General features: G+C 46.0%; 1 long non-coding RNA gene across 1 annotated transcript; it reads right to left on the bottom strand.

Annotated features, from left to right (window-relative positions):
* Positions 1 to 706: 706 nt before the first annotated feature.
* On the bottom strand, positions 707 to 6,648 carry LOC147376487 (uncharacterized). Its single transcript, XR_015161664.1, has 2 exons — positions 6,113 to 6,648; positions 707 to 1,963 (listed from the first exon to the last, which is right to left on the bottom strand). It is a non-coding gene; the product is annotated as an uncharacterized LOC147376487 (long non-coding RNA).
* Positions 6,649 to 19,870: the final 13,222 nt, after the last annotated feature.

Below are 19,870 nucleotides of genomic sequence, written 5' to 3'. Positions count from 1 at the left end.
ATGTTGGATCTCCTCCTTAGTCTTGAGGCCCACCTGTCACTGACCTCTCCAGCCTTCTGCCTGGCCAGGTAGCCTCAGTGGACAGACCTTATTTTTTAGAGGATCTTTGAAGAACCATCCTGACACTCAACACATACATCCTATGCAACAGAAATGGGACAGATTTCAGCTTTATGCCAGTATGTGTTTTTATGACATGACCTCAGGAAAGACTCAAGATTCCTGGGGCTGTTTCTCTTTGGGATGAAACTAGGAAGGATAGGGCCAAGGAAAATTCAGTCCAAGGGGTCACTCTGCCACCTCAGCTCATGAAGTTGGATTTTAGCTAGTGATTCCAATGAGGTCAGCGTTTTTGTAAATGCATAATGAGGTCACAAAGACCCAAGACAACAGCAAACCCTCCGAATACAATGTGGCATCATTTCTAGAGCTATCTAATAGGTCTGCTGCATAGGCGATCTCAGGAAAAAGTCAAGCAAGGTACAGCTCTGGGTAACTATTATTAGGGTCCAAAACTCCCACCCACAGCACATCACAGCCTGAATGGGTGTTACACTAAGCCTGAGTTCAAAGGTTTGGCAACACTCCCATCTCTACCCCTCACCCAAATGAACATCAAGAGCTATCAGCAAGGTTTAAGGTAAAAAGCATAGCCTTTGTAGTGAAACAGATCTGGGTTGGAATCAGGATGCTCCCACTTACAAACTTCATTCAGCAAATGTTTATTGAAGTCGTTCTATGCACCAGACACTGGAGCAGACCTTGGGGGGAAAAGAAGAAAACAGAACAGACAGGGACCCTGGGCAGATTAGTTAAACTTGCAGACCTCTGCTTTCTCAAATTGTCATTGTAATTAATGGAACAATATGGTAGCAGTATGTGTGGAGAGTCATACCCCTGAACCCTAAGGAACACTTATCTCAAGGAAAAGCCCAGGGACAAAGATACACAGGAAGGAGAGAGATGGAAAAGACAAAAAGCATCTACTCTGTGTCTACGTTTTGCAAGCTTCTGGGTGGAAACACCTTACATTTGTTAATTCATGAAAATTGAGCAAAGGAAAAAAATATAAGCAACCTAAATAATCAGCAGTAGTATAATGAGTGGAATATTGTACAGTCATTTAGAGTAATTATACAGACTATGTAGCAACACAGAAAAATGCTCATGACATCATGTTAGGTGGAGAAAGGAGGTTAGAGTGTGGGCATGTGGATTACACTTGCAGCTATGTACAATTCCTACACAAAAACACAGCCACACCAAACAACAAGCCTGCTCTAGAACGATGGCTTGATGAAGCTAATTCTTTTGCTCTCCATTTCCCAAGCTGCTTGCAGTCTTGTTTCCTTGATCGTTACGTTACTTTAACGGGTGTGTTGTCTTAAGGTGCTCTGTTTGCTGGTTATGTCACTCTGTCCTATTTGGCCTCCCCATCAATTATGAGAGGGGAGGATAAACCATTTTCACGCTTGAAAGTCTCAAAAAGTAGCAAATCTTTGAAGAGGCATCAGATCAGATCAGATCAGTTGCTCAGTCGTGTCTGACTCTTTGCGACCCCATGAATCACGGTACACCAGGCCTCCCTGTCCATCACCAGCTCCCGGAGTTCACTCAGACTCACGTCCATCGAGTCAGTGATGCCATCCAGCCATCTCATCCTCTGTCGTCCCCTTCTCCTCCTGCCCTCAATCCCTCCCAGCATCAGAGTCTTTTCCAATGAGTCAACTCTTCGCATGAGGTGGCCAAAGTACTGGAGTTTCAGCTTTAGCATCATTCCTTCCAAAGAAATCCCAGGGCTGATCTCCTTCAGAATGGACTGGTTGGATCTCCTTGCAGTCCAAGGGACTCTCAAGAGTCTTCTCCAACACCACAGTTCAAAAGCATCAATTCTTCGGCGCTCAGCCTTCTTCACAGTCCAACTCTCACATCCATACAGCTGCCCTCAATTCATTGCTGTTTCCTGAAAAACAAATGGAAGATATGTTGTTGTTGTTCAGTCGCCAAGTCGTGTCCAACTTTTTGCGACCCCATGGACTCCAGCGTGCCAGGCCTCCCTGTCCTTCACCATCTCCCAGTGTTTGCCCAAGTTCATGTCCATTGAATCGGTGATACCATCCAACCATCTCAGCTACCCCTTTTATATTTAGCTCTTCAACTGTGCATAGCAAGCCTTCAGTACCCAAGGTACTGTTACAGCAGCACCTGCCAGCACCAATATCAACAACTGGAGGGCTCTGTGTCTCTGGGAAGGCCATCAGTGCAGGCTGAATTCCCGTCTATCCATCCACTTCCTCTGCCATCTACTTGTCTAACCATTTTAGGATTCACTATCTGTCCATCCATATTCTCATCCCTCTGCCATTTACCCATCGACTCTTCCTTGGAAGGACATCATCATGAAACTCCCTTACAGGACTTATAAAAATGTCCTTATTCTTCAGCTGAAAAATCAGGTATGAAAGGGCTAGGTCCACGTTCCTGAATGGGGTCAATGCTGCAACAGGGCAGGGCCCAGTGCTTCTCATCTTCCCTTGGTCCCTGGTGGGCTGATTGACAGCTGGGTCCACAACTGGGCAGGTTCCCAAGGCCCATCCTGGGAACAAAGGTTTCCAGTAATCAGGTCACATTTTTCACTGGGGTCCTCCCTGTCCCAGTTGGCCTGCTGGAACAGGATCTTCAAGGCATTCCGAGCATTTGCTGGCTCAGTCTGCCACATTCTTGCCCTGCGGGTAAAGTGGGAGAGGCAGTACGGTATGCACTTGCCAAGCTGCCAACTGAAAACTTGTTTTAATCAATTAAACAATGGACTCTCATAACATAAGCCAAGATTGTGACCTTCTCAATCAAGCTCTAATTGGGGCTGATGAGGACAATGTGCCCTGGACCTTGTCACCCTGCATCAGACTCCTTAGAGTCCTACCTTCATCCCTAATGAGGTTAGAGGGGGAAACTGAGCCAGGGTCCACTGAGTGACCGGGATGTGTTCACAGAAAAACTAAAGAATTAAACATGTGTGCAATGTGTGTCCGATGTGAGGTCCATTGCCGGGTGCTAGGTGTGCAAGGATGATCCTAGCACAGTTCCTGCATGTAAGCATGCAGTCTAGGGAAGAAAACAGACCCTTAGACAGTAGCTCAGATGGTAAAGAATCTGTCTGCAATGTGGGAGACCCAGGTTCAGTCGCTGGAGAAGGGAATGGCTACCCACTCCAGTATTCTTGCCTGGAGAATTCCATGGACAAAGGAGCCTCGTGAGCTACAGTTCATGGGATCACAAAGAGTCTGACATGACTGAGCAACTAATGCACACAAACACACACACACACACACAAGACAGTGACAAGTGTGTACAGAGCCATCACAGAGTGGATGAGAATGCAGGTGGGAGCAGCCACATGTGTCTAGATAATCCCCGAGGTTTAAGAAGGGGACATTAGAACTGGGCCTGGACAGCACAAGAAGACATGGCTGTTTCCTGATAAATCAGCCCATGGAAAAGCAAGGGAGAGGGCCTCACACAGGGCCTCTGAGACATTCAGCTCACATTTGAAAATGTAAGCCACAGAAGCTCCTCCTGGTGTTCCCGGAACACACTTAAGGCTCTTATACCCCCAGGTTACTAGTAGCTTCTCTATTCTCTACCAATGATCCCTAGTCTGCTCATACTCTACTCACACTTCAAGTTCTAACTCTCAGGCCACCTTCTCTGAGAAGCCTTCCTGGAGTGACTCAGCCCCAGAGCCATCCCCTTCTGCTCCCTCAGTGGGGGACCATATTTACCAAGCTGCACTCCAGTGAGTTTTCAAATCCTGCTTCCTTATCTGCCTAGTAGCCCACACAGTGCCTGGCACACAGTAGGTCCTCAACATCTGATTGTCAGGAGGCTAACCCCTCCCAGAATGGACTCACACTCAGGTAATCCAGAAGCACCACCCAGACCCACATCCTGCAAGGCTAAGCTTGTTGTCATGGCAGGAAGCCATTGGTTAACTTGGGAAAAACAAGTCTGCATGGAATCCAGCCAGTTCCCCTGCCAGCATGCCACAGGCCAGCTGCCATCTCCAACACACACCAGAGTTTCTAATATTTATACGAAACTTGGTGAACACTGGGCACCAGTCAACAATCAGCTACCCATCGGTGATGCATACAAGGCATCAGAGCACCAAGACCAGTCAGCAGCTAGGAAGAGAAGCGGGAAGAGCTTACCAGTCATCAAAGAGGAGATTAAGCTCATTTCTTTTTAATTCATTGAAAAGACCATATGATGTATATTATATATTTCCTGACCTTCCCATAGTGGGCCCGTCTTACTTATACAGCTAGATTTTTATTAAAAAGATTTTGAGACAATCTGAGTGGGAGTGGTAACAATTTCAGGAACACAATTGCTGATTAATATTAATTGATAGATTGCCAATAGGCTTCAATTTGCTATCCACCTAGTTAGTCACTAGCTGTGAATGGGAAGGCAGGGAGGTACTGAGTGTGTGTGGAAAGAAGTGAAGCTGGTGGGGGCAATGGGAGGGTGGAGGGAGCAGGACTACAGAAGCCTCGAGGGGCGTTGTCAGGGCATTGATATCATGAGCAAGACAGACCCATTGTTGCCAGGCTTCTTCCCAAATTGCCTTCTACCTCAGCTCACCTCCTTTCCAACTAGAACCCTAAGGCCTGAGGCCCTAGAGCAGTTCTGTCCCTTTAGTTAGGCTGCCCTGTATGGGAACCAATGACTCTGCCTTCTTGCTTAGGAAAAAAAATAGAGGAGAGGGGTGTCTGTGTGTGTGTGTGTGTATAATATATATTGTTTTTTTTTTTAAGGAACTTCATTTGTCAAACCAGGAGGAAAGCAAAGCAAGAGTATTTAGAAGTCGTAGATGTGGACAATGGCACCCCACTCCAGTACTCTTGCCTGGAAAATCCCATGGATGGAGGACCCTGGTGGGCCTCAGTCCATGGGGTCGCTAAGAGTCGGACTCGACTGAGCGACTTCACTTTGACTTTTCACTTTCATGCATTGGAGAAGGAAATGGCAACCCACTCCAGTGTTCTTGCCTGGAGAATCCCAGGGACGGGGAACCTGGTGGGCTGCTGTCTCTGGGGTCGCACAGAGTCGGACAGGACTGAAGCGACTCAGCAGCAGCAGCAGCAGCAGACGTGGACAGCTATACCAGGCACACACTCCTTATCTGCAGCATTGAATCTGCACAGTGGACAACCCAGGACTCTGTCTTCCAGCTCACCAGTGATTTGCTGCCTGCTCTCCCAGGAGCTGCCCCATGCCTTACTGACATGGTCCAGGCAGATGAGAGGAAAACATTTTTTTAGAAGAAAACATTTTGCTATTTCTCACCAGGGGTCTCTGAACTGAAGACAGTTCTGCCCACCCACGGCAAATAGCATCCCCTGGGGCCCCTTGGTCTCCCTCCCTAGCTGGTACCTATCAGCACGTGAGCTGGCAGAGTTTTTCTCTTCTCCTGTAATCTTATCAAGAGAGGCCCCAGCTCAGATACCCCCTGTTGCCTGTTCTCAGGGCCCCATCTACTCGCTGGTGCATTTCTCTAAGCTTGGGTCTTCTGTCCCCCTTGCCAATAGCAGCCCAAATGCTCCTTGGGCCTCTCGCTGGCCGTCCTGTCAATCACCCCTTAGTCCCGCCTCTCCAAGCCCCAGAGCCTAGCGCAGCCCCCTCCCCGGCTCCTGCTCAGACTCGCTGGAGCTTCTCTCACTGCAGACTTCAGTCCCAACGGCCATTTGCACACATCTGGCCCGTGATGAGGCTCCTCACCTCCTGGCCTCACTCTTCACCTTCAGAGCAACCAGGCACAAGTCCGTATGGTTCCGTTCTGCCCAGATGCTCCGCGTGTCTTGCTTCCATCTGCCTGGACTGTTCCCATAGCTCCTGAAATGAAACTCAGCGCCCTTCATTGCCCATCCCATTTCTCAAAGTCTGAAAACCCCTTCTCAAATCCCAGCTCTGCCATTTAACAGACAGCTGACGTGGACAAATCTTTTGAAACGTCCAGGGATAAGCCACATCTGTAAAATAGGTAAAGTGACCATAACTAACGCAAAGAATCCAATGAGAGGCAGCATAGGAAAAAGTGTCTTGTTACCTGTAAAAGTGCGCTTTTAGTTTTCTTGGCTCCGGCTGCAGGCTGACTTCATCGTTTGTCTTTGCCCTACATGCATTTTCCGTCTGGTCTGGGGTGGTTGGGGCCCCTCAGGAGCCTGGCTTCTTTGCAGGTTTTCTGGTTTTCCCTCTTTCTTGCCTGTCAGCCACTCAGGTTGGGTGCCCTGTAGAGGCCTTTCTGCTGTACGCCCAGCTCAACACTAGGTGGCAGCCTAACCACAGGCTCTTGCTGGATGAGCCTCGCCTCCTGACTTGACATAGAACCCAGGCCTGAGGCTTCCACAGAGTTACCCATGTTATCAGGCACGTCTCAGGATTTGCCCTATCCCATAACTGCGGCTGTTAGTAGCACAGACTCAAAGAAAGCTTCCTACTGCTACATTCAGGCTGAAGCCAGGGAAACAAGACGCGGCTTGGGTCAGGTCGCAAGTCAGCTCTTCTGCCAGCTGGGGCTACCTTTGTAGAACAAACATCCAACACAGCCCTTGGAGGAGCTAGAGGGAGCTGAGGCCTGGGTGCCTGCAGAGGGGCGTGGCCTGGCAGCCTTTCTACTTTCAGGGCTTGGAGTTCCCAGTAACCCAGAGGCCCCACTGGGTTCCCACTGAGCCTGGGGACACCAGCTTTCAATGTTCAAACTTTCTCCCCACTGACTTCCTCCCCTCAAGATGGGCATGGTCACGAAGTTCCCATTCTTTTTTTTTTTTTTTTTTAAGCCAATTTAAATAAATTTATTTGAAATTAAACTTTAAAATGTATTTAAATTTAATTTGAAATTTAAATTTAAATAAATGAAAATTCCAAGTGGTGACATACGATGATAGAAATGAGGTAACTCAAGCTGTTTTCTGGGGTTGTTTTTTTTTTTCTCTTTTTAAAATAGACTTCATTTTAGGTCAATTTTATTTTGTATGTTATCTTTTGCTCTTTAAGAGTTCGGGGTTTTTTTGTTGTTGCTGTTGTTACATATTTTTTTCCCATTGGAGATTAGTTGCTTTGGGGCTTCCTAGGTTGTGCTAGTGGTAAAGAACCTGCCCGCCAATGCAGGGCACAGGAGAGATGCAGGTACAGTCCCTGGGTCTGGAAGATCCCCTGGACTAGGGAATGGCAACGCACTCCAGTATTCTTGCCTGGAAAATCCCATGGACAGAGGAGCCCGGCAGGCTATAGTCCAGAGTGTCGCACAGAGTCAGACACAGTTGAAGTGACTTAGCACACACATAGCTGCTTTACACTGCTGTGTTGATTTCTACTGTACAGCAAAGTAAATCAGTATACATACATCCCCTCTTGGATTTCCTTCCCATTTAGGTCACTACAGAGTGCCAAGGAGAGTTCCCTGTGCTATACAGTAGGTTTTCAAGTCATCTATTTTATACATAGTTTCAATAGGGTGTTTGTGTCCATCCCAATCTCCCAATTCATCCCACCACCTCCTTTCCCCCTTGGCATCCATACATGTCCTCTATGTCTGTGTCGCTGTTTCTGTGTTTTGTTTTTTTTTTCTCTGCTTCGCAAATAAGATCCTTCATTGACACCATTTTTCTAGATTTCACATACATGCATTGATATATGGTGTTTGTTTTTCTCTCTGTGACATTTCACTCTATGTGACAGACTCTAGGTTCATCCGTGTCTCTGCAAATGACACAGTTTCCTCTCTTTTTACAGCTAAGTAACATTCGGTTGTGTTGTGTATATGTACCACACCTTCTTTATCCATTCCTCTGTCAAGGGGCATTTAGATTGCTTCCACGTCCTGGCTGTTGTAAACAGTGCTGCATTGAACACTGAGGTGCATTAGGTGTTTCCATTCTAAAAACAGTTCTCTTCATCTGGTCTCTCCCTTCTTAGTCAAACTGATTGAAAAGCTTTCTTCACTCTCTCCCCTCTCACTGCCTCCCACTTATACCTCAGCCCACTGGATTCCGTTTTCTCCTCCTCTGTCTTTCAAAATCTGTGTCTCTGGTGCCGGCCCTGCTCCTATATTGCCAACTCTAGGGCCCCTTTCAGTCTTCATTGTGCTGCATCTCTTAGACCACACGTATGACCCCTCCCTGGGGCTTCCCAGGCGGTGCTAGTGGTAAAGAACTCGCCTGCCAATGCAGGAGACATAAGAGACGTGAGTTTGATACCTGGAGAAGGGCATGGCAACCCACTCCAACATTCTTTCCTGGAGAATCCCTTAGACAGAGGTGCCTGGTGGCTACAATCCATAGGGTTGCAAAGGGTCAGACATGACTGAAGCAACCTAGCACATATGCACACACAAATGCCCCCTCCTTGATACAATTCTCTTCACCTCACTTTAAAATGTTCTTGATCTATTTCATACACTCTCCTCAAACTTAATACTCTCATTTTTTTTAATCAGCACTTATATCCCAAAGATTTTCGAACCTCTGCCTTAGAACCTAGCATCCCTCGCCTCCAGTGCCCTGTCTCCAGCTGTTTTAACACTCCCGAGACTGAGCTGCTCTCTCCACCCTAGGCCCGATGTACATGTTCCTCCTCCCGTCTCTGTCTCAGGCAAGAGCATCCCCAGCAACCACAGCAGTGACCAAAGCCAGACCATTGCAAGTCATCGCTGCCCTTCCCTGACCGCCCCCGATACATCCACTTGATAACCACGTCCTATCCATTCTGCCCCCTTAGTACCTCTCAGCTATCTCCCCATCACAGTCCCTCCCATGCCCAGACAGGTCCTCCTCTCCTTCCGGCAACGACTGCAGCAGGCTCCAAATTGGCCTCTCTGCTCTCATTCCACCGCCCTCCACCACTACCACTGCATCTCCTCCCTGAGTCAGCGTTCTCTATAAAATGCAGAGCTAAACGGGTAGTTTCAATGCTCAGTAGTCTTCAGTGCCCCAAGGGTAGCATCTAAATATTATTGCGTGGCTCACAAGAACTTTTATGACCTGGGTCTGTCTGCTTTCTCCAGCCACACAGCTTGGCGGCCTCCACCCTCAACTCTCGATTGCAGCAAAACTGCCCTTGGACATGCCACACCCTTGCCTTCTAGTGTCTCTTCTGTCTGTTCTTCCTCTCATACCTCCTTGTTGTCCACTGGGACTCTGCTTAGAATTTCTAATTCCCTAACCCCAGTGCTGTACTAGGGACACCTTGCCTGAGCTTCCTTGATTAAAGTACTCACTATTGCAATTGTGTGATCACACCTCACTACACTCTAAACTCGAGGACAAGAAATATTCTTTTTCTGGTCTTTGGGTCCCCGGCACCTAGTTCATCACTTGACATAGAGAAGGAGTAAAACAAATATTTGATTGATGGGTAGATGGATGGATGGGAAATTAAAAATTATTGTTCAGGAAAAGTTTCCTGATTATTCAGAGGTGGTCTGGCTTTCAGATTTCTCACCTTAACCCCAAGAGTCTGGCACCTGTTACGTGAAGGCGGACCTCAGAAGGATCCAAAGCAACACATCAGAGTGCTTTCCTTGGGACCAGGGGGATAGGAACACCTTCTCTAGGTTCCTGGCAGAAAGTTTAGGCACTGGGTAGCATGCAGCCAAAGCAGGGCTCCAACTCTGCTCTCACTTTGGCCCAGAGGGATGCCTTGTCAAACCAGGGGAAGGGGAGCAAGACAGTTAAGCACTTGACCAGAAGACAAAGCCAACCTCTCTACAGTTTGTCTGCTGCAGAAAAAGGGAGCCCTGAGCAATGCACCCGTCTGGGGATACACACACTGGAATATTACTCAGCCATTAAAAAGAATGAAATAGGGCCATCTGTAGCGACATGACTGGACCTAGAGATTGACACATTGAACGAAGTAAGTCAAACGGAGAAAGCAAGATCATATGATATCACTTATACTGGAATCATGACTGAGCGACTGAACCGAACTGATATTGGAATGAAAAAAATGATACAAATGAACTTATTTATAAAACAGAAACAGATTCACAGACTTTGAGAACGAATTCATGGTTACCAGGAGGAAAGCGTAGAGGAGAGGAATAGTTAGTGAGTTTGAGATTAACATGTATACACTGCTGTATTTAAAATGGATAACCAACAAGGACCTACTGTATAGCACTCTGCTCAATATTCTGTAATAGTCTAATTGGGAAAGGAATTTGTAAAAGAATAGATATATGTTCCCAGGTGGTACTAGTGGTAAAGAACCCACCTGCCAATGAAGAAGACATAAGAGACATGGGTTCAATCCCTGGGTTGGGAAGATCCCCATCCTGAAGGGAATGACAACCCACTCCAGTATTCTTGCCTGGAGAATCCCATGGACAGAGGAGCCTGGCAGGCTACAATCAACAGGGTTGCAAAGTGACTTAGCACATATGTATAACTGAATCATTTTGTTGTACATCTGAAACTAACACAACATTGTTAATCAACTATACCTCAGGGTAAAACAAGAAGTTAAAAAATAAAAATATTTAATATTTTAATAAAATTGTATTAATAAAATACTATAAATAAATATTTTTATTTTAATAAAATAAAAATATAAATAAAAATTTTAAAAATGAGATGCAAACACAAGAACAAGTCTTAAGGACAAAGACTTTTTTTTTTTAATGTGGCCCCCAGGCTTGTTTGGCTTCCCTGAAATAGCTTCCAGAAAAGTGAATAAAATACCAAAGAGGGGGGAAAAACTTGATTCATTTCTCAACCCTCAGCCTCTCTCTCTCAAAGGCAGAGCCCACTGACTAAAACCTGAGGGTCTGGAACTTGGACAGGTGCCGGGAAATAGAAGCCCAAGTGCCTGTTCCTACTAATACTGACCGCAGCAGGCCACGGTAGCAACTGTCAATGATGTCTTACATTTCAGAACACACTTCGTAGGCTGGGTCTTCGTTCCTGCTCTTTTCTCTGATTGCTCTCCCACCACACTGTCTCTTAAAGTCTTAGCCATCCCTCAAAACCCAGTGCAAATGCATGATCTGTGAGGCTTTCTCAGAGCCCCCCGACCCTGAGCCTGAATTAAGCCTTATCTCCCCCTTACTTCTATAATACTCAGTCGCTCAGTCGTGTCCTGCTCTTTGTGGCCCCATGGACTGCAGCCCGCCAGGCTCCTCTGTCCATAGGATTGCTCAGGTAAGAATACTGGAGTGGGTTGCTATTTCCTTCTCAGGGGATCTTCCTGACCCAGGGATAGAATCCACATCTCTGGTGTCTCCTGTATTGGCAGGCAGATTCTTTATCACTAACACCACATGGGAAGCCCTATTTCTTTTATGACATTAATCTCAATTTCTCTTTCATTGGTATTTCCTGTGACTGTCTTTGATTATGTTCTTGACAAGATCATAAACTCCTGGCAAGGAGGAACTGTTTTAGCCATGTCTACATTTCCCATGGTTCTAGCCCTGTGTTCTAGGCATGTGATAAATGTGCATTAAATTGAATGAAAATTATCAAAGCATTACACCATGCAATTTTACAAGGCACCATGCAGACAACTAGGTTCATAAGTTCAAAGCATATGGAAAAAAGAGAAGTGATCATATGGGTAGGGCTTATCTGAGAAGACTTCCAGGAGGAGGTGTGGCTGGAGGAAGCTGTGCCAGCTGGGGCTGAGAATCATGACCAAAACCTGTTAAGTTTTGGGAGGCAAAGGCCAGGTTTCTCTCCTTCCTCACCCACCCTTTCCCTCCTTCCCAGTATAGAATAGTGGCAGTATGTATAGTAGTTAGAAATGCAGACTGTCAAGACAGACTGCCTGGATATATATCCTAGCTTAGCCAATTAATAGCTGTGTGACCTTGGCCTGGCCACCCATCTGGTCTCAGTTTCTTCCTCCCTTAAAGTGTGGGTCAAGTAGTATCTAACTCACTGGATTACGTGATGATTTAATGAATTAATTCATGAAAAACTCTTACGAGGTGCCAACAGCTAATCTCAATGCTTTATATAGATTAACTCATTTAATCCTCACATAGCCCAATGAGGTTAATACTATAATTATCCTCACATTGCAGGTGAGGACACTGAGACTCAGAGAACCTGGGGTGGGGAGATCATTGGCTTGTGTGCATGCGTGCTACATTGCTTCAGTCGTGCCTGACTCTGTGATGCTATGGACTGTAGCCTGCCAGATTCCTCTGTCCATGGGAAACTGGAGAGGGTTGCCACTCCAGTGCCACCCCTACCCTCCACACCAAGGATCAGACCCGAGTCTCTTGTGTCTCCTGCATTGGGAGATGGGTTCTTTACCACTAGCGCCACTCGGGAGGTCCCCATCAGTAGCATGCATGCATGCAGTCACTTCAGTCGTGTCCAACTCTGTGTGACCCTCTCTCTGTACTGTAGCCTGCCAGGCTCCTCTGGCCATGGGATTCTCCAGGCAAGAATGCTAGAGTGGACTGCCACACCCTCCTCCAGGGGACCTTCCCTACCCCCGGATCAAACCCATGTCTCATGTCTCCTGCCATGGCAGGCCAATCGTTTACCACTACCACCATCTGGGATATCCTACCCCAAAATGTCAAACCTTCCAAACATGACAAGCTTGGACCTGCTTACCCCCAACCATCCAACTCTTCCCCTGAAGAAGCAGAACTACAATCATAACTTTGCTTTCGTTATAATTCATAACCATCTGCTAAGTGCTTTCACATTGGATCCTCACTACACTCCTATGAGAGAACCATCACTGCCCCTGCTTTTCAAACAAATTCATGAGGCCTGGAGAGGCAGTGAGACTTGGAGAAACAGGCTCCTTGGTTCTGGTCCAAGAGCCTCCACCAGGCCCAAGCAGCCTCCAGCCCAGAGGCTGGGCCACAGGGCATTAGGCAGCTGGCCACAGCCCCACTCCCTTGTCTTCCTCATGTCCCGATCAACTCATCCTCCAGACGAATCCACCCTAGTCTCTGCCCAGGACCCAGCATGGCTGCTGGGAGCCCAGGTCATTCCATCAAGGTCAATGAGTTTACAAAACAACAACTAAGGCCCCGGGATCTAGAGATGACAGAAAAAGAAACCCATCACCAAACAATAAAGAAGTGTTTAGAAGTCATTTTTAAAATAAAAGAGTTTGAATGTACAAAAAGTAATGATGTACAAGCATTTCTAAAAAAATATTTATTTATTTAGCTACACCAGGTCTTGGTTGCGGCATGCAGTATCCTTAGCTGCGGTATGTAGGATCTAGTTCCCTGACCAGGGATCGAACCCTGGCCCCTGCATGGGAATGCAAAGTCTTAGCCACCCGACCACTAGAGAAGTCCCTACAAGGATTTTTCATGAAGCATGTCTACTTCTAATCTGATGAGCATCCATCGTCAAAAGGGTTTTGTCTGGAAGTCTATATTTTCCGTCTCTAAAATATGGACAAAAGAATTGAACCAAAAATTTATACATAAAATACAAATGACCAATAGAATGTTCTCATAATCTATGAGAAGAATTCAAAACATAACACTAAGACACCACCAATTAAAGTGGGAACTTTTAAAATAATAGATATCAGGGTCAGGGCGGGGTTAGGCAGTTCCCCGGGCTGAACTTTGATGGAAGTATAAATTGAACCACATTTTGAGAGAGTAATTTAGTCTGTGGCTCCAGGAGACAGTGGAGGACAGGGGAGTCTGGCATGCAGCCACGCCTCAGTCCATAGGGTAGCAAAGAGTCAAACACAACATAGCAACTGAACAATGTGGACAGGCTTAACATTATTTGTGCTCTTTGCCCTCATGATTTCATTTGTAAATGAAATGAAAATTTTCATTTATAAATGAGATGAAATTTTTCATTTATAAATGAGAAATTTTTCATTTATAAATGAGAAATTTTTCATTTATAAATGAAATGAAATTTTTCATTTATTAAGAAAAAATGTATAAAGTATGTTTAAGAAAATTCATGTGGTGTGTTTCACAAAAGGGAAAAAACGCAGCAACCTAAAAAGCTGAAGAGAGGAATGATTAAATAAGTAACAGCTCCTCCATCCAGTGGAATTCTTTGCCACTAAACATGACGTGGAAAAAGTGAAGATTATTTAACAGCCTTAAAAATGTTAACTGTGGGACTTCTCTAGCAGTTCCATAGAAGACTCTGGGCTTCCACTGTATGGGGCACAGGTTCGCTATCTGGTGGGGGAACTGGGATCCCACATGCTACCTGGTACAGCCAAAAAAAAAAAATTATGAAAAGCAAGCAAAAATAAACCATATACTGTATATAGACTAATCCCCATATTACAGAAAAATCTGTGTATACAGGGACACTATAACAAAGTGATTAAAAGCCCAGACTCCAGAGCCAGAGTGGTTGGGTCTCAGTCTGAGACTGCCATTTATAAGCTGTGTGACCTTGGGCAGGTCACTTAACTGCACTGTGCCTTTTTAAACTCATTTGTTATAGAAATAATAATGGTACCTACTTCACTGATGCTTGGAACACTGAATGAGTTAATAACTGGAACAGAGTAAGTTCTATGTATTAGCTATTATTGTCATGGCTTATGCATGGAAAAATGAGTGCAAGAATAAACAATTTAGGGTTATTTCTGATGAGTGATATTACAGTAATGTTTATTCTTTTGCTTTCTCAATTTTTCTAAATTTTCTTTCATGTACATATAGTGCTTTTAATAAGAAAAGAATTGCTTTACTATAAAGAAATCTGGGACAAACTTCTTAGGGAAAAAGACAAGGAATAAAAGTCCAGATCAAGGTACAAGGCATTGATGACTTACTAAGAAATCAGGGCAGGGATTGGGGAGATCCCTAAAGTATGAAAAGCCAGGACTGAGAAAACCAGAACTGTATCCAGACTGTGATAGTTAATTTGCCAACTCGGCTAGGCTGTGGAGCTCAAACATCAGTCTAGATGTTGCTGTAGTTTAGATATGATTGACATTTAAATCAGTCAACTTTGAGTATAGCAGATTACATTCCTTAATTTGGGGGGCCTCATCTTATCAGTTGAAGGCCTTATGAGAAAAATATTGAGATACCAGGAAGACAGAGAATTTTCCCTCCAGCCTGCCTTTGGCCTCAAGACTGTAACATCAACTCTCCCCAGTATTTCCAGCCTGCTGACCTGCTCTGTGAATTTCAGACTTGCCAAGTCCAACCAGGCACGAGGGCCATTTCCTTAAAATAAACTCTGCATTGGTTCTGTTTCTCTGGAGAACCATAATATATGGGACCATACGAAGAAGCCGTGAGCATGCTTCCAACACAATGCTCCATCTCGACAGCCTCCCTAAGGGTGGTGAGCCAGCCTGTAATTATCAGTCTATATCCTCTTCACCTCCTGTAGGGGCAGTTTTTATCATGTTTAAAAAAAGAGGACTGACCGTTAGTGCTGGAAATATGTAAAAGCCTTCTTCTTTTAAGAAAGAAAAGAAAAACACAAACCCTTTCATGGTGGAACAGATGTGGTCCTGCCCCAGATGGGACCACCTCACATCCTGCATGTTCTAGAATAGGTTTTATACACGTAGCAGCAGTGGCATCAAAGAGAACTGAGCCAAGAAGAAGTCTCATTTTAAGAGGAGCTCCCATGAAACATGCAGCAAGACCAGAGAGAAGCAAGCCCTGGGCAGGACACAGGCTAGAGCGCCAGGTCTGGGCCGGGGACCTAGAAGGATGCAGCTGGGGTGCCTCCCCCACTGCTCAGAACTCTAGCCTTAGCAACATCTGCAGGGCTTCTTTCAACTCGGAGCTTAGGAATGGACAGCAAAGAGGCTTCAATATGCTGAAACCTACTTGTGTAAATGATGTGAAGTTTGATGAAAAAAAATATTAAGGAAAACTGCATTCTCAAATTACCCAACACTTTTCAGAGCACTTCTGGGGTTAGGCAGAGCCCCTCCTCACTGAGGAATGGATGGACCTCCCAGGTGTGATCCTCTCGGATTTCCTTCTTGTGCTATTCTGGATCTGCGTCACCCGCCAAACCTCTGTCAACAAACCTCTAAATATTCACATCCTTGTGCCAGGAGCTGTTATAGAAATCACAGATAATTTCTGGCTTTCTATTCACCGTTGCTTGAAGTTCAGATTTTTCATCAACTGTAATTCAAACTACGTCTGGCCCTATTTGGTACTGGATAGAGAAATACATGTTGCAACTTAAGGAGATATGTCCTCTGCAGATGAACACACATGCAACGATCATAATTCGACTGTGTTACATTCTAGAGACTATTACAGACCCCCTCACACCATAGGAGAAATCTGGTTTTTCTGTTTAATCACACCAAGTCTTCTTGTGCTTCATGTGGTAGGACTTTAAGCCCAGTGCCGAGCAGCTAATGTTGTTATCTTCAGTATTCTTTTTTTTTTTCCCTTTCCCTTGGCTTTAATTAATTTCAAATTTAAGAATGTTATTGATCATTTTCATAATTGACATCAAACATCTATTGAGAGTCTGCTTTGAACAGTCACCAGGAAAACCACAAGTGACTCATTATTGTACTTAATCTACACACCATCCATTGGAGAAGGCAATGGCACCCCACTCCAGTGCTCTTGCCTGGAAAATCCCATGGACGGAGGAGCCTGGTAGGCTGCAGTCCATGGGGTCGCTAAGAGTCGGATACAACTGAGCAACTTCACTTTGACTTTTCACTTTCATGCATTGGAGAAGGAAATGGTGACCCACTCCAGTGTTCTTGCCTGGAGAATCCCAGGGACGGGGGAGCCTGGTGGGCTGCCGTCTATGGGGTCGCACAGAGTCGGACACGACTGAAGTGACTTAGCAGCAGCAACACACCATCCATGAAGGAAGAGGCATTAGATAAACGCCATTTTTAGAGAAGAGACCACGGTTCAGAGAAGCTAAGTCTTCTTAGTCACTGAGCTTGCAAGTGATAGAGCCAGGCTACACCCTGGGACTGGTTGGCCTGTGAGGCCCTCAGTTTCCATTTTGACCAACAGAAAAGAAAAGTCATGCCTGCCTGAAGACAGGCTAAAAAGAAAGACTCAGAAGCAGGGAAGGAAGCCCCAAGTCCTTAGCTGGTGACAGCAAAGGAAGAGGCTAAAACCATCTGACCTCAGATGGTGACCTCAGATGATGCTTCAGGCTTCCACACCCAGGCCTCATAAAGCCTTTTGAGAATCTGCCACCTGACATATGCCAGGATTCCTCAGTGGGAACTTCCGCCTCAATCTCTGCTTCTACCCAGCTCAGGGGGCTGTGACAGAGGGCTGCATGCTCACAAAACACGCCCTACCTGCCTCTCGTGGCCACTCCTGCTCCTCACGCCTCTCCCGTCCCCAAAACCCACCATGGAGGCCAACGCGTAAGCAAGAGGCAGACCCCGGAATAAAAAAGGTAGCTCCGGTCCCATCTCCACCCCAGTCCACGTGGCTCTGGATATGTCATTTCACCCCTTTGGAACTCAGGTCCCTCCTGTGAAACATGGAATAAGAAGAACATTTCAGGGTGTTGTGAGAGGCTAAGATCCCAGGGTGTGTGAAGTCACCTTGGCACGGTGGCTGGCATGTGGTCAGCACACAGTCCACAGGCACTGGCCTCAGTGATGGAGCTAAGTGCACTGCACTAACAGGGTCTCTCCTGACCCCAGTGGACCCATCGCCACCTCCTTGGCAGTGTTGGCCAGTGTCCGAGGTCAGAGCAGCTATTGCACCTGAATTTACTCCATAGTCTGAGTGAAGAAACTTGGCTTCTGTGACTGATCCCTGGCACTGGCCTCTGTTACCATGCAGCCTTCCAGGCTTGCTCATGACCAGCCCGCCCCACTCGGTCTGGGACTCCGACTCAGTGGTCAGGCCCACGCTGGTGTGCCTGGAGGAGGTGACATCTGCCTTGGCCACTGTTGCCACTTCACCAGCATGTATGTGAAAAACGATGGCACACACAGGGTCCAGATGTATACTCCTTAGGCAGCAATGGTTGTCAGGTACATGGACTCAGGGAACCCTGACAGGAATTGCAAAGGCCACCAAATATCAGAAGCCATCGATTTGGGAACCAGGCAGTGGAAGCAGATTCTCAGCCCTCAGAGGGGAGCCCTGCACAGCCAGACCCTCAGCTGCAGCCCCAGAGAATCACCCAGCAGCTCTGCACACGGGTGACCAGAGGCAGGCCCACTGCCAGGCTGTGTCTAGCTTTCTGGACCACAGAAGTTGTGAAAGTTGAACATTACCTCTTTCTGCTACATAGATAACTATCGTTTCACTTTGGAATGATCTGCAAATAAAGGCTCTTAACATTAGCTATTTGTTCTAAAATAGTTAACGTTGTATAAACTCATATGAAGGTAATTTAAGGAAGTCTGTGGTACACCCTTTTGTGGGAGAATAAACATACCTTTATTCGTGAACAATCACCCACTGTTTTCTTTAAATTTCTATTTTTTGATTTTCCAAGGTGTGTCTGCTTTTATGATTTTAGATCAGTGCTTCTTAAAAGGTGGAATGAGGGATTCATGTGAAATTAATTTTGTGTACGCGCATTCCTCGTCTCTGTATTCAAAAGGACTACTTGCCACTACTAATTTAAATAACAACATAATTGTTATTTAAATAATACTTAAATTATTTAAATAACAATTTCCTATGCATATTTTAGGTCTTCCCTGGTAGCTCAAATGGTAAAGAATCTGCCTGCAATGCAGGAGACGCAGTTTGATTCCAGGGATAGGGAATATCCCCTGGAGAAGAGAATGGCAACCTACTCCAGTACACTTGCCTGGGGAAATCCCATGGACAGAGGAGCCTGGCAAGCTACAGTCCATGGGGTCACAAAGAGTCGGACATGACTGAGCAACTAACACACACATGCAGGTTTTAGTCTTTACCAGTTTATCATGCTCTTTCAGACACACTAATTTTTAACCTCATAATAACTATTGGGCATAAACAAGGGACGTCCTCAAGCCATGGAGCCTGCGTTGGTCTGTTTCCACTCCTGGGGATAAAAGTCATGCCACATGCTTTCTTGGACTCTTCCCATCAAGGTGATCTGAAGACAGGGAATGTGCACATTCGCCAATAGCCAGTAACCCCTACAATGACCTCAGTGGCCCACAGCCCTGGCCCTCACCCTCTTCCTGTTAAACAGGGATTGCGTTCCAAGCCCCAGAAGTACCTCCCTACTTCTTGGCTTTCACCTTTGCACACCCTCAGTGTTCCTTTGTCATTCGGTGTGCTCAGAACACCCTGTCATCACCTCTTAATCCTGGCTCACTGGGAGGGATGGGTGCTTTAATGGATGAAGGAGGAAATAGCTGAAAGCTGACCAACCCTAGTGGAAACCCACTCAGGCAGGTTTGTACGGTTTGTGGGGAGACTGGCACAAACCCAGTCCATCCTGATGAGAGCTGCAGTGGAACTTTCCTTCATTTGGTCCTGGGATCCCTTAGCCTTGGATGCTGTGCCATCCTACTGTATCCCAGAGGACCCAGGAATGAAGCCTTGAAGCTCAAGTGGGATGGAATATGGGACCAGGCACGGTATAAGGACACACTGCCCAGCCTTCACAGTCTCAGGGAAAAGCCATGTTTTCCTGAAGAACGGATAGGTCTTCCAGATCAAGTCATCACACACTGCAAAACAGCCTTGTCCATACAAGCAGGGTCAATAAATAAAGGATGATTAAGCAAAGAGACAAGCAATGATAATGACAATAGAGTAAAATGAATTCTGTAAAAGATATACCCCCAAAAATAAGACTATAAAATTACTGAAGGCAAGCTAAGATGTTTAAGAGAGATCTCATCTGGGACTTTCCTGGTGGCTCAGTGGTAAAGAATCTGCCTGCCAATGCAGGAGACACAAGTTTGATCT

This window comes from Bos grunniens, chromosome 3 (assembly GCF_055505025.1).
Source record: "Bos grunniens cultivar Pamir isolate PY7600 chromosome 3, Bosgru_T2T1.0, whole genome shotgun sequence".
Classification (NCBI taxonomy): Eukaryota; Metazoa; Chordata; class Mammalia; order Artiodactyla; family Bovidae; genus Bos; species Bos grunniens.
This window is presented reverse-complemented; position numbering and strand designations above follow the sequence as displayed.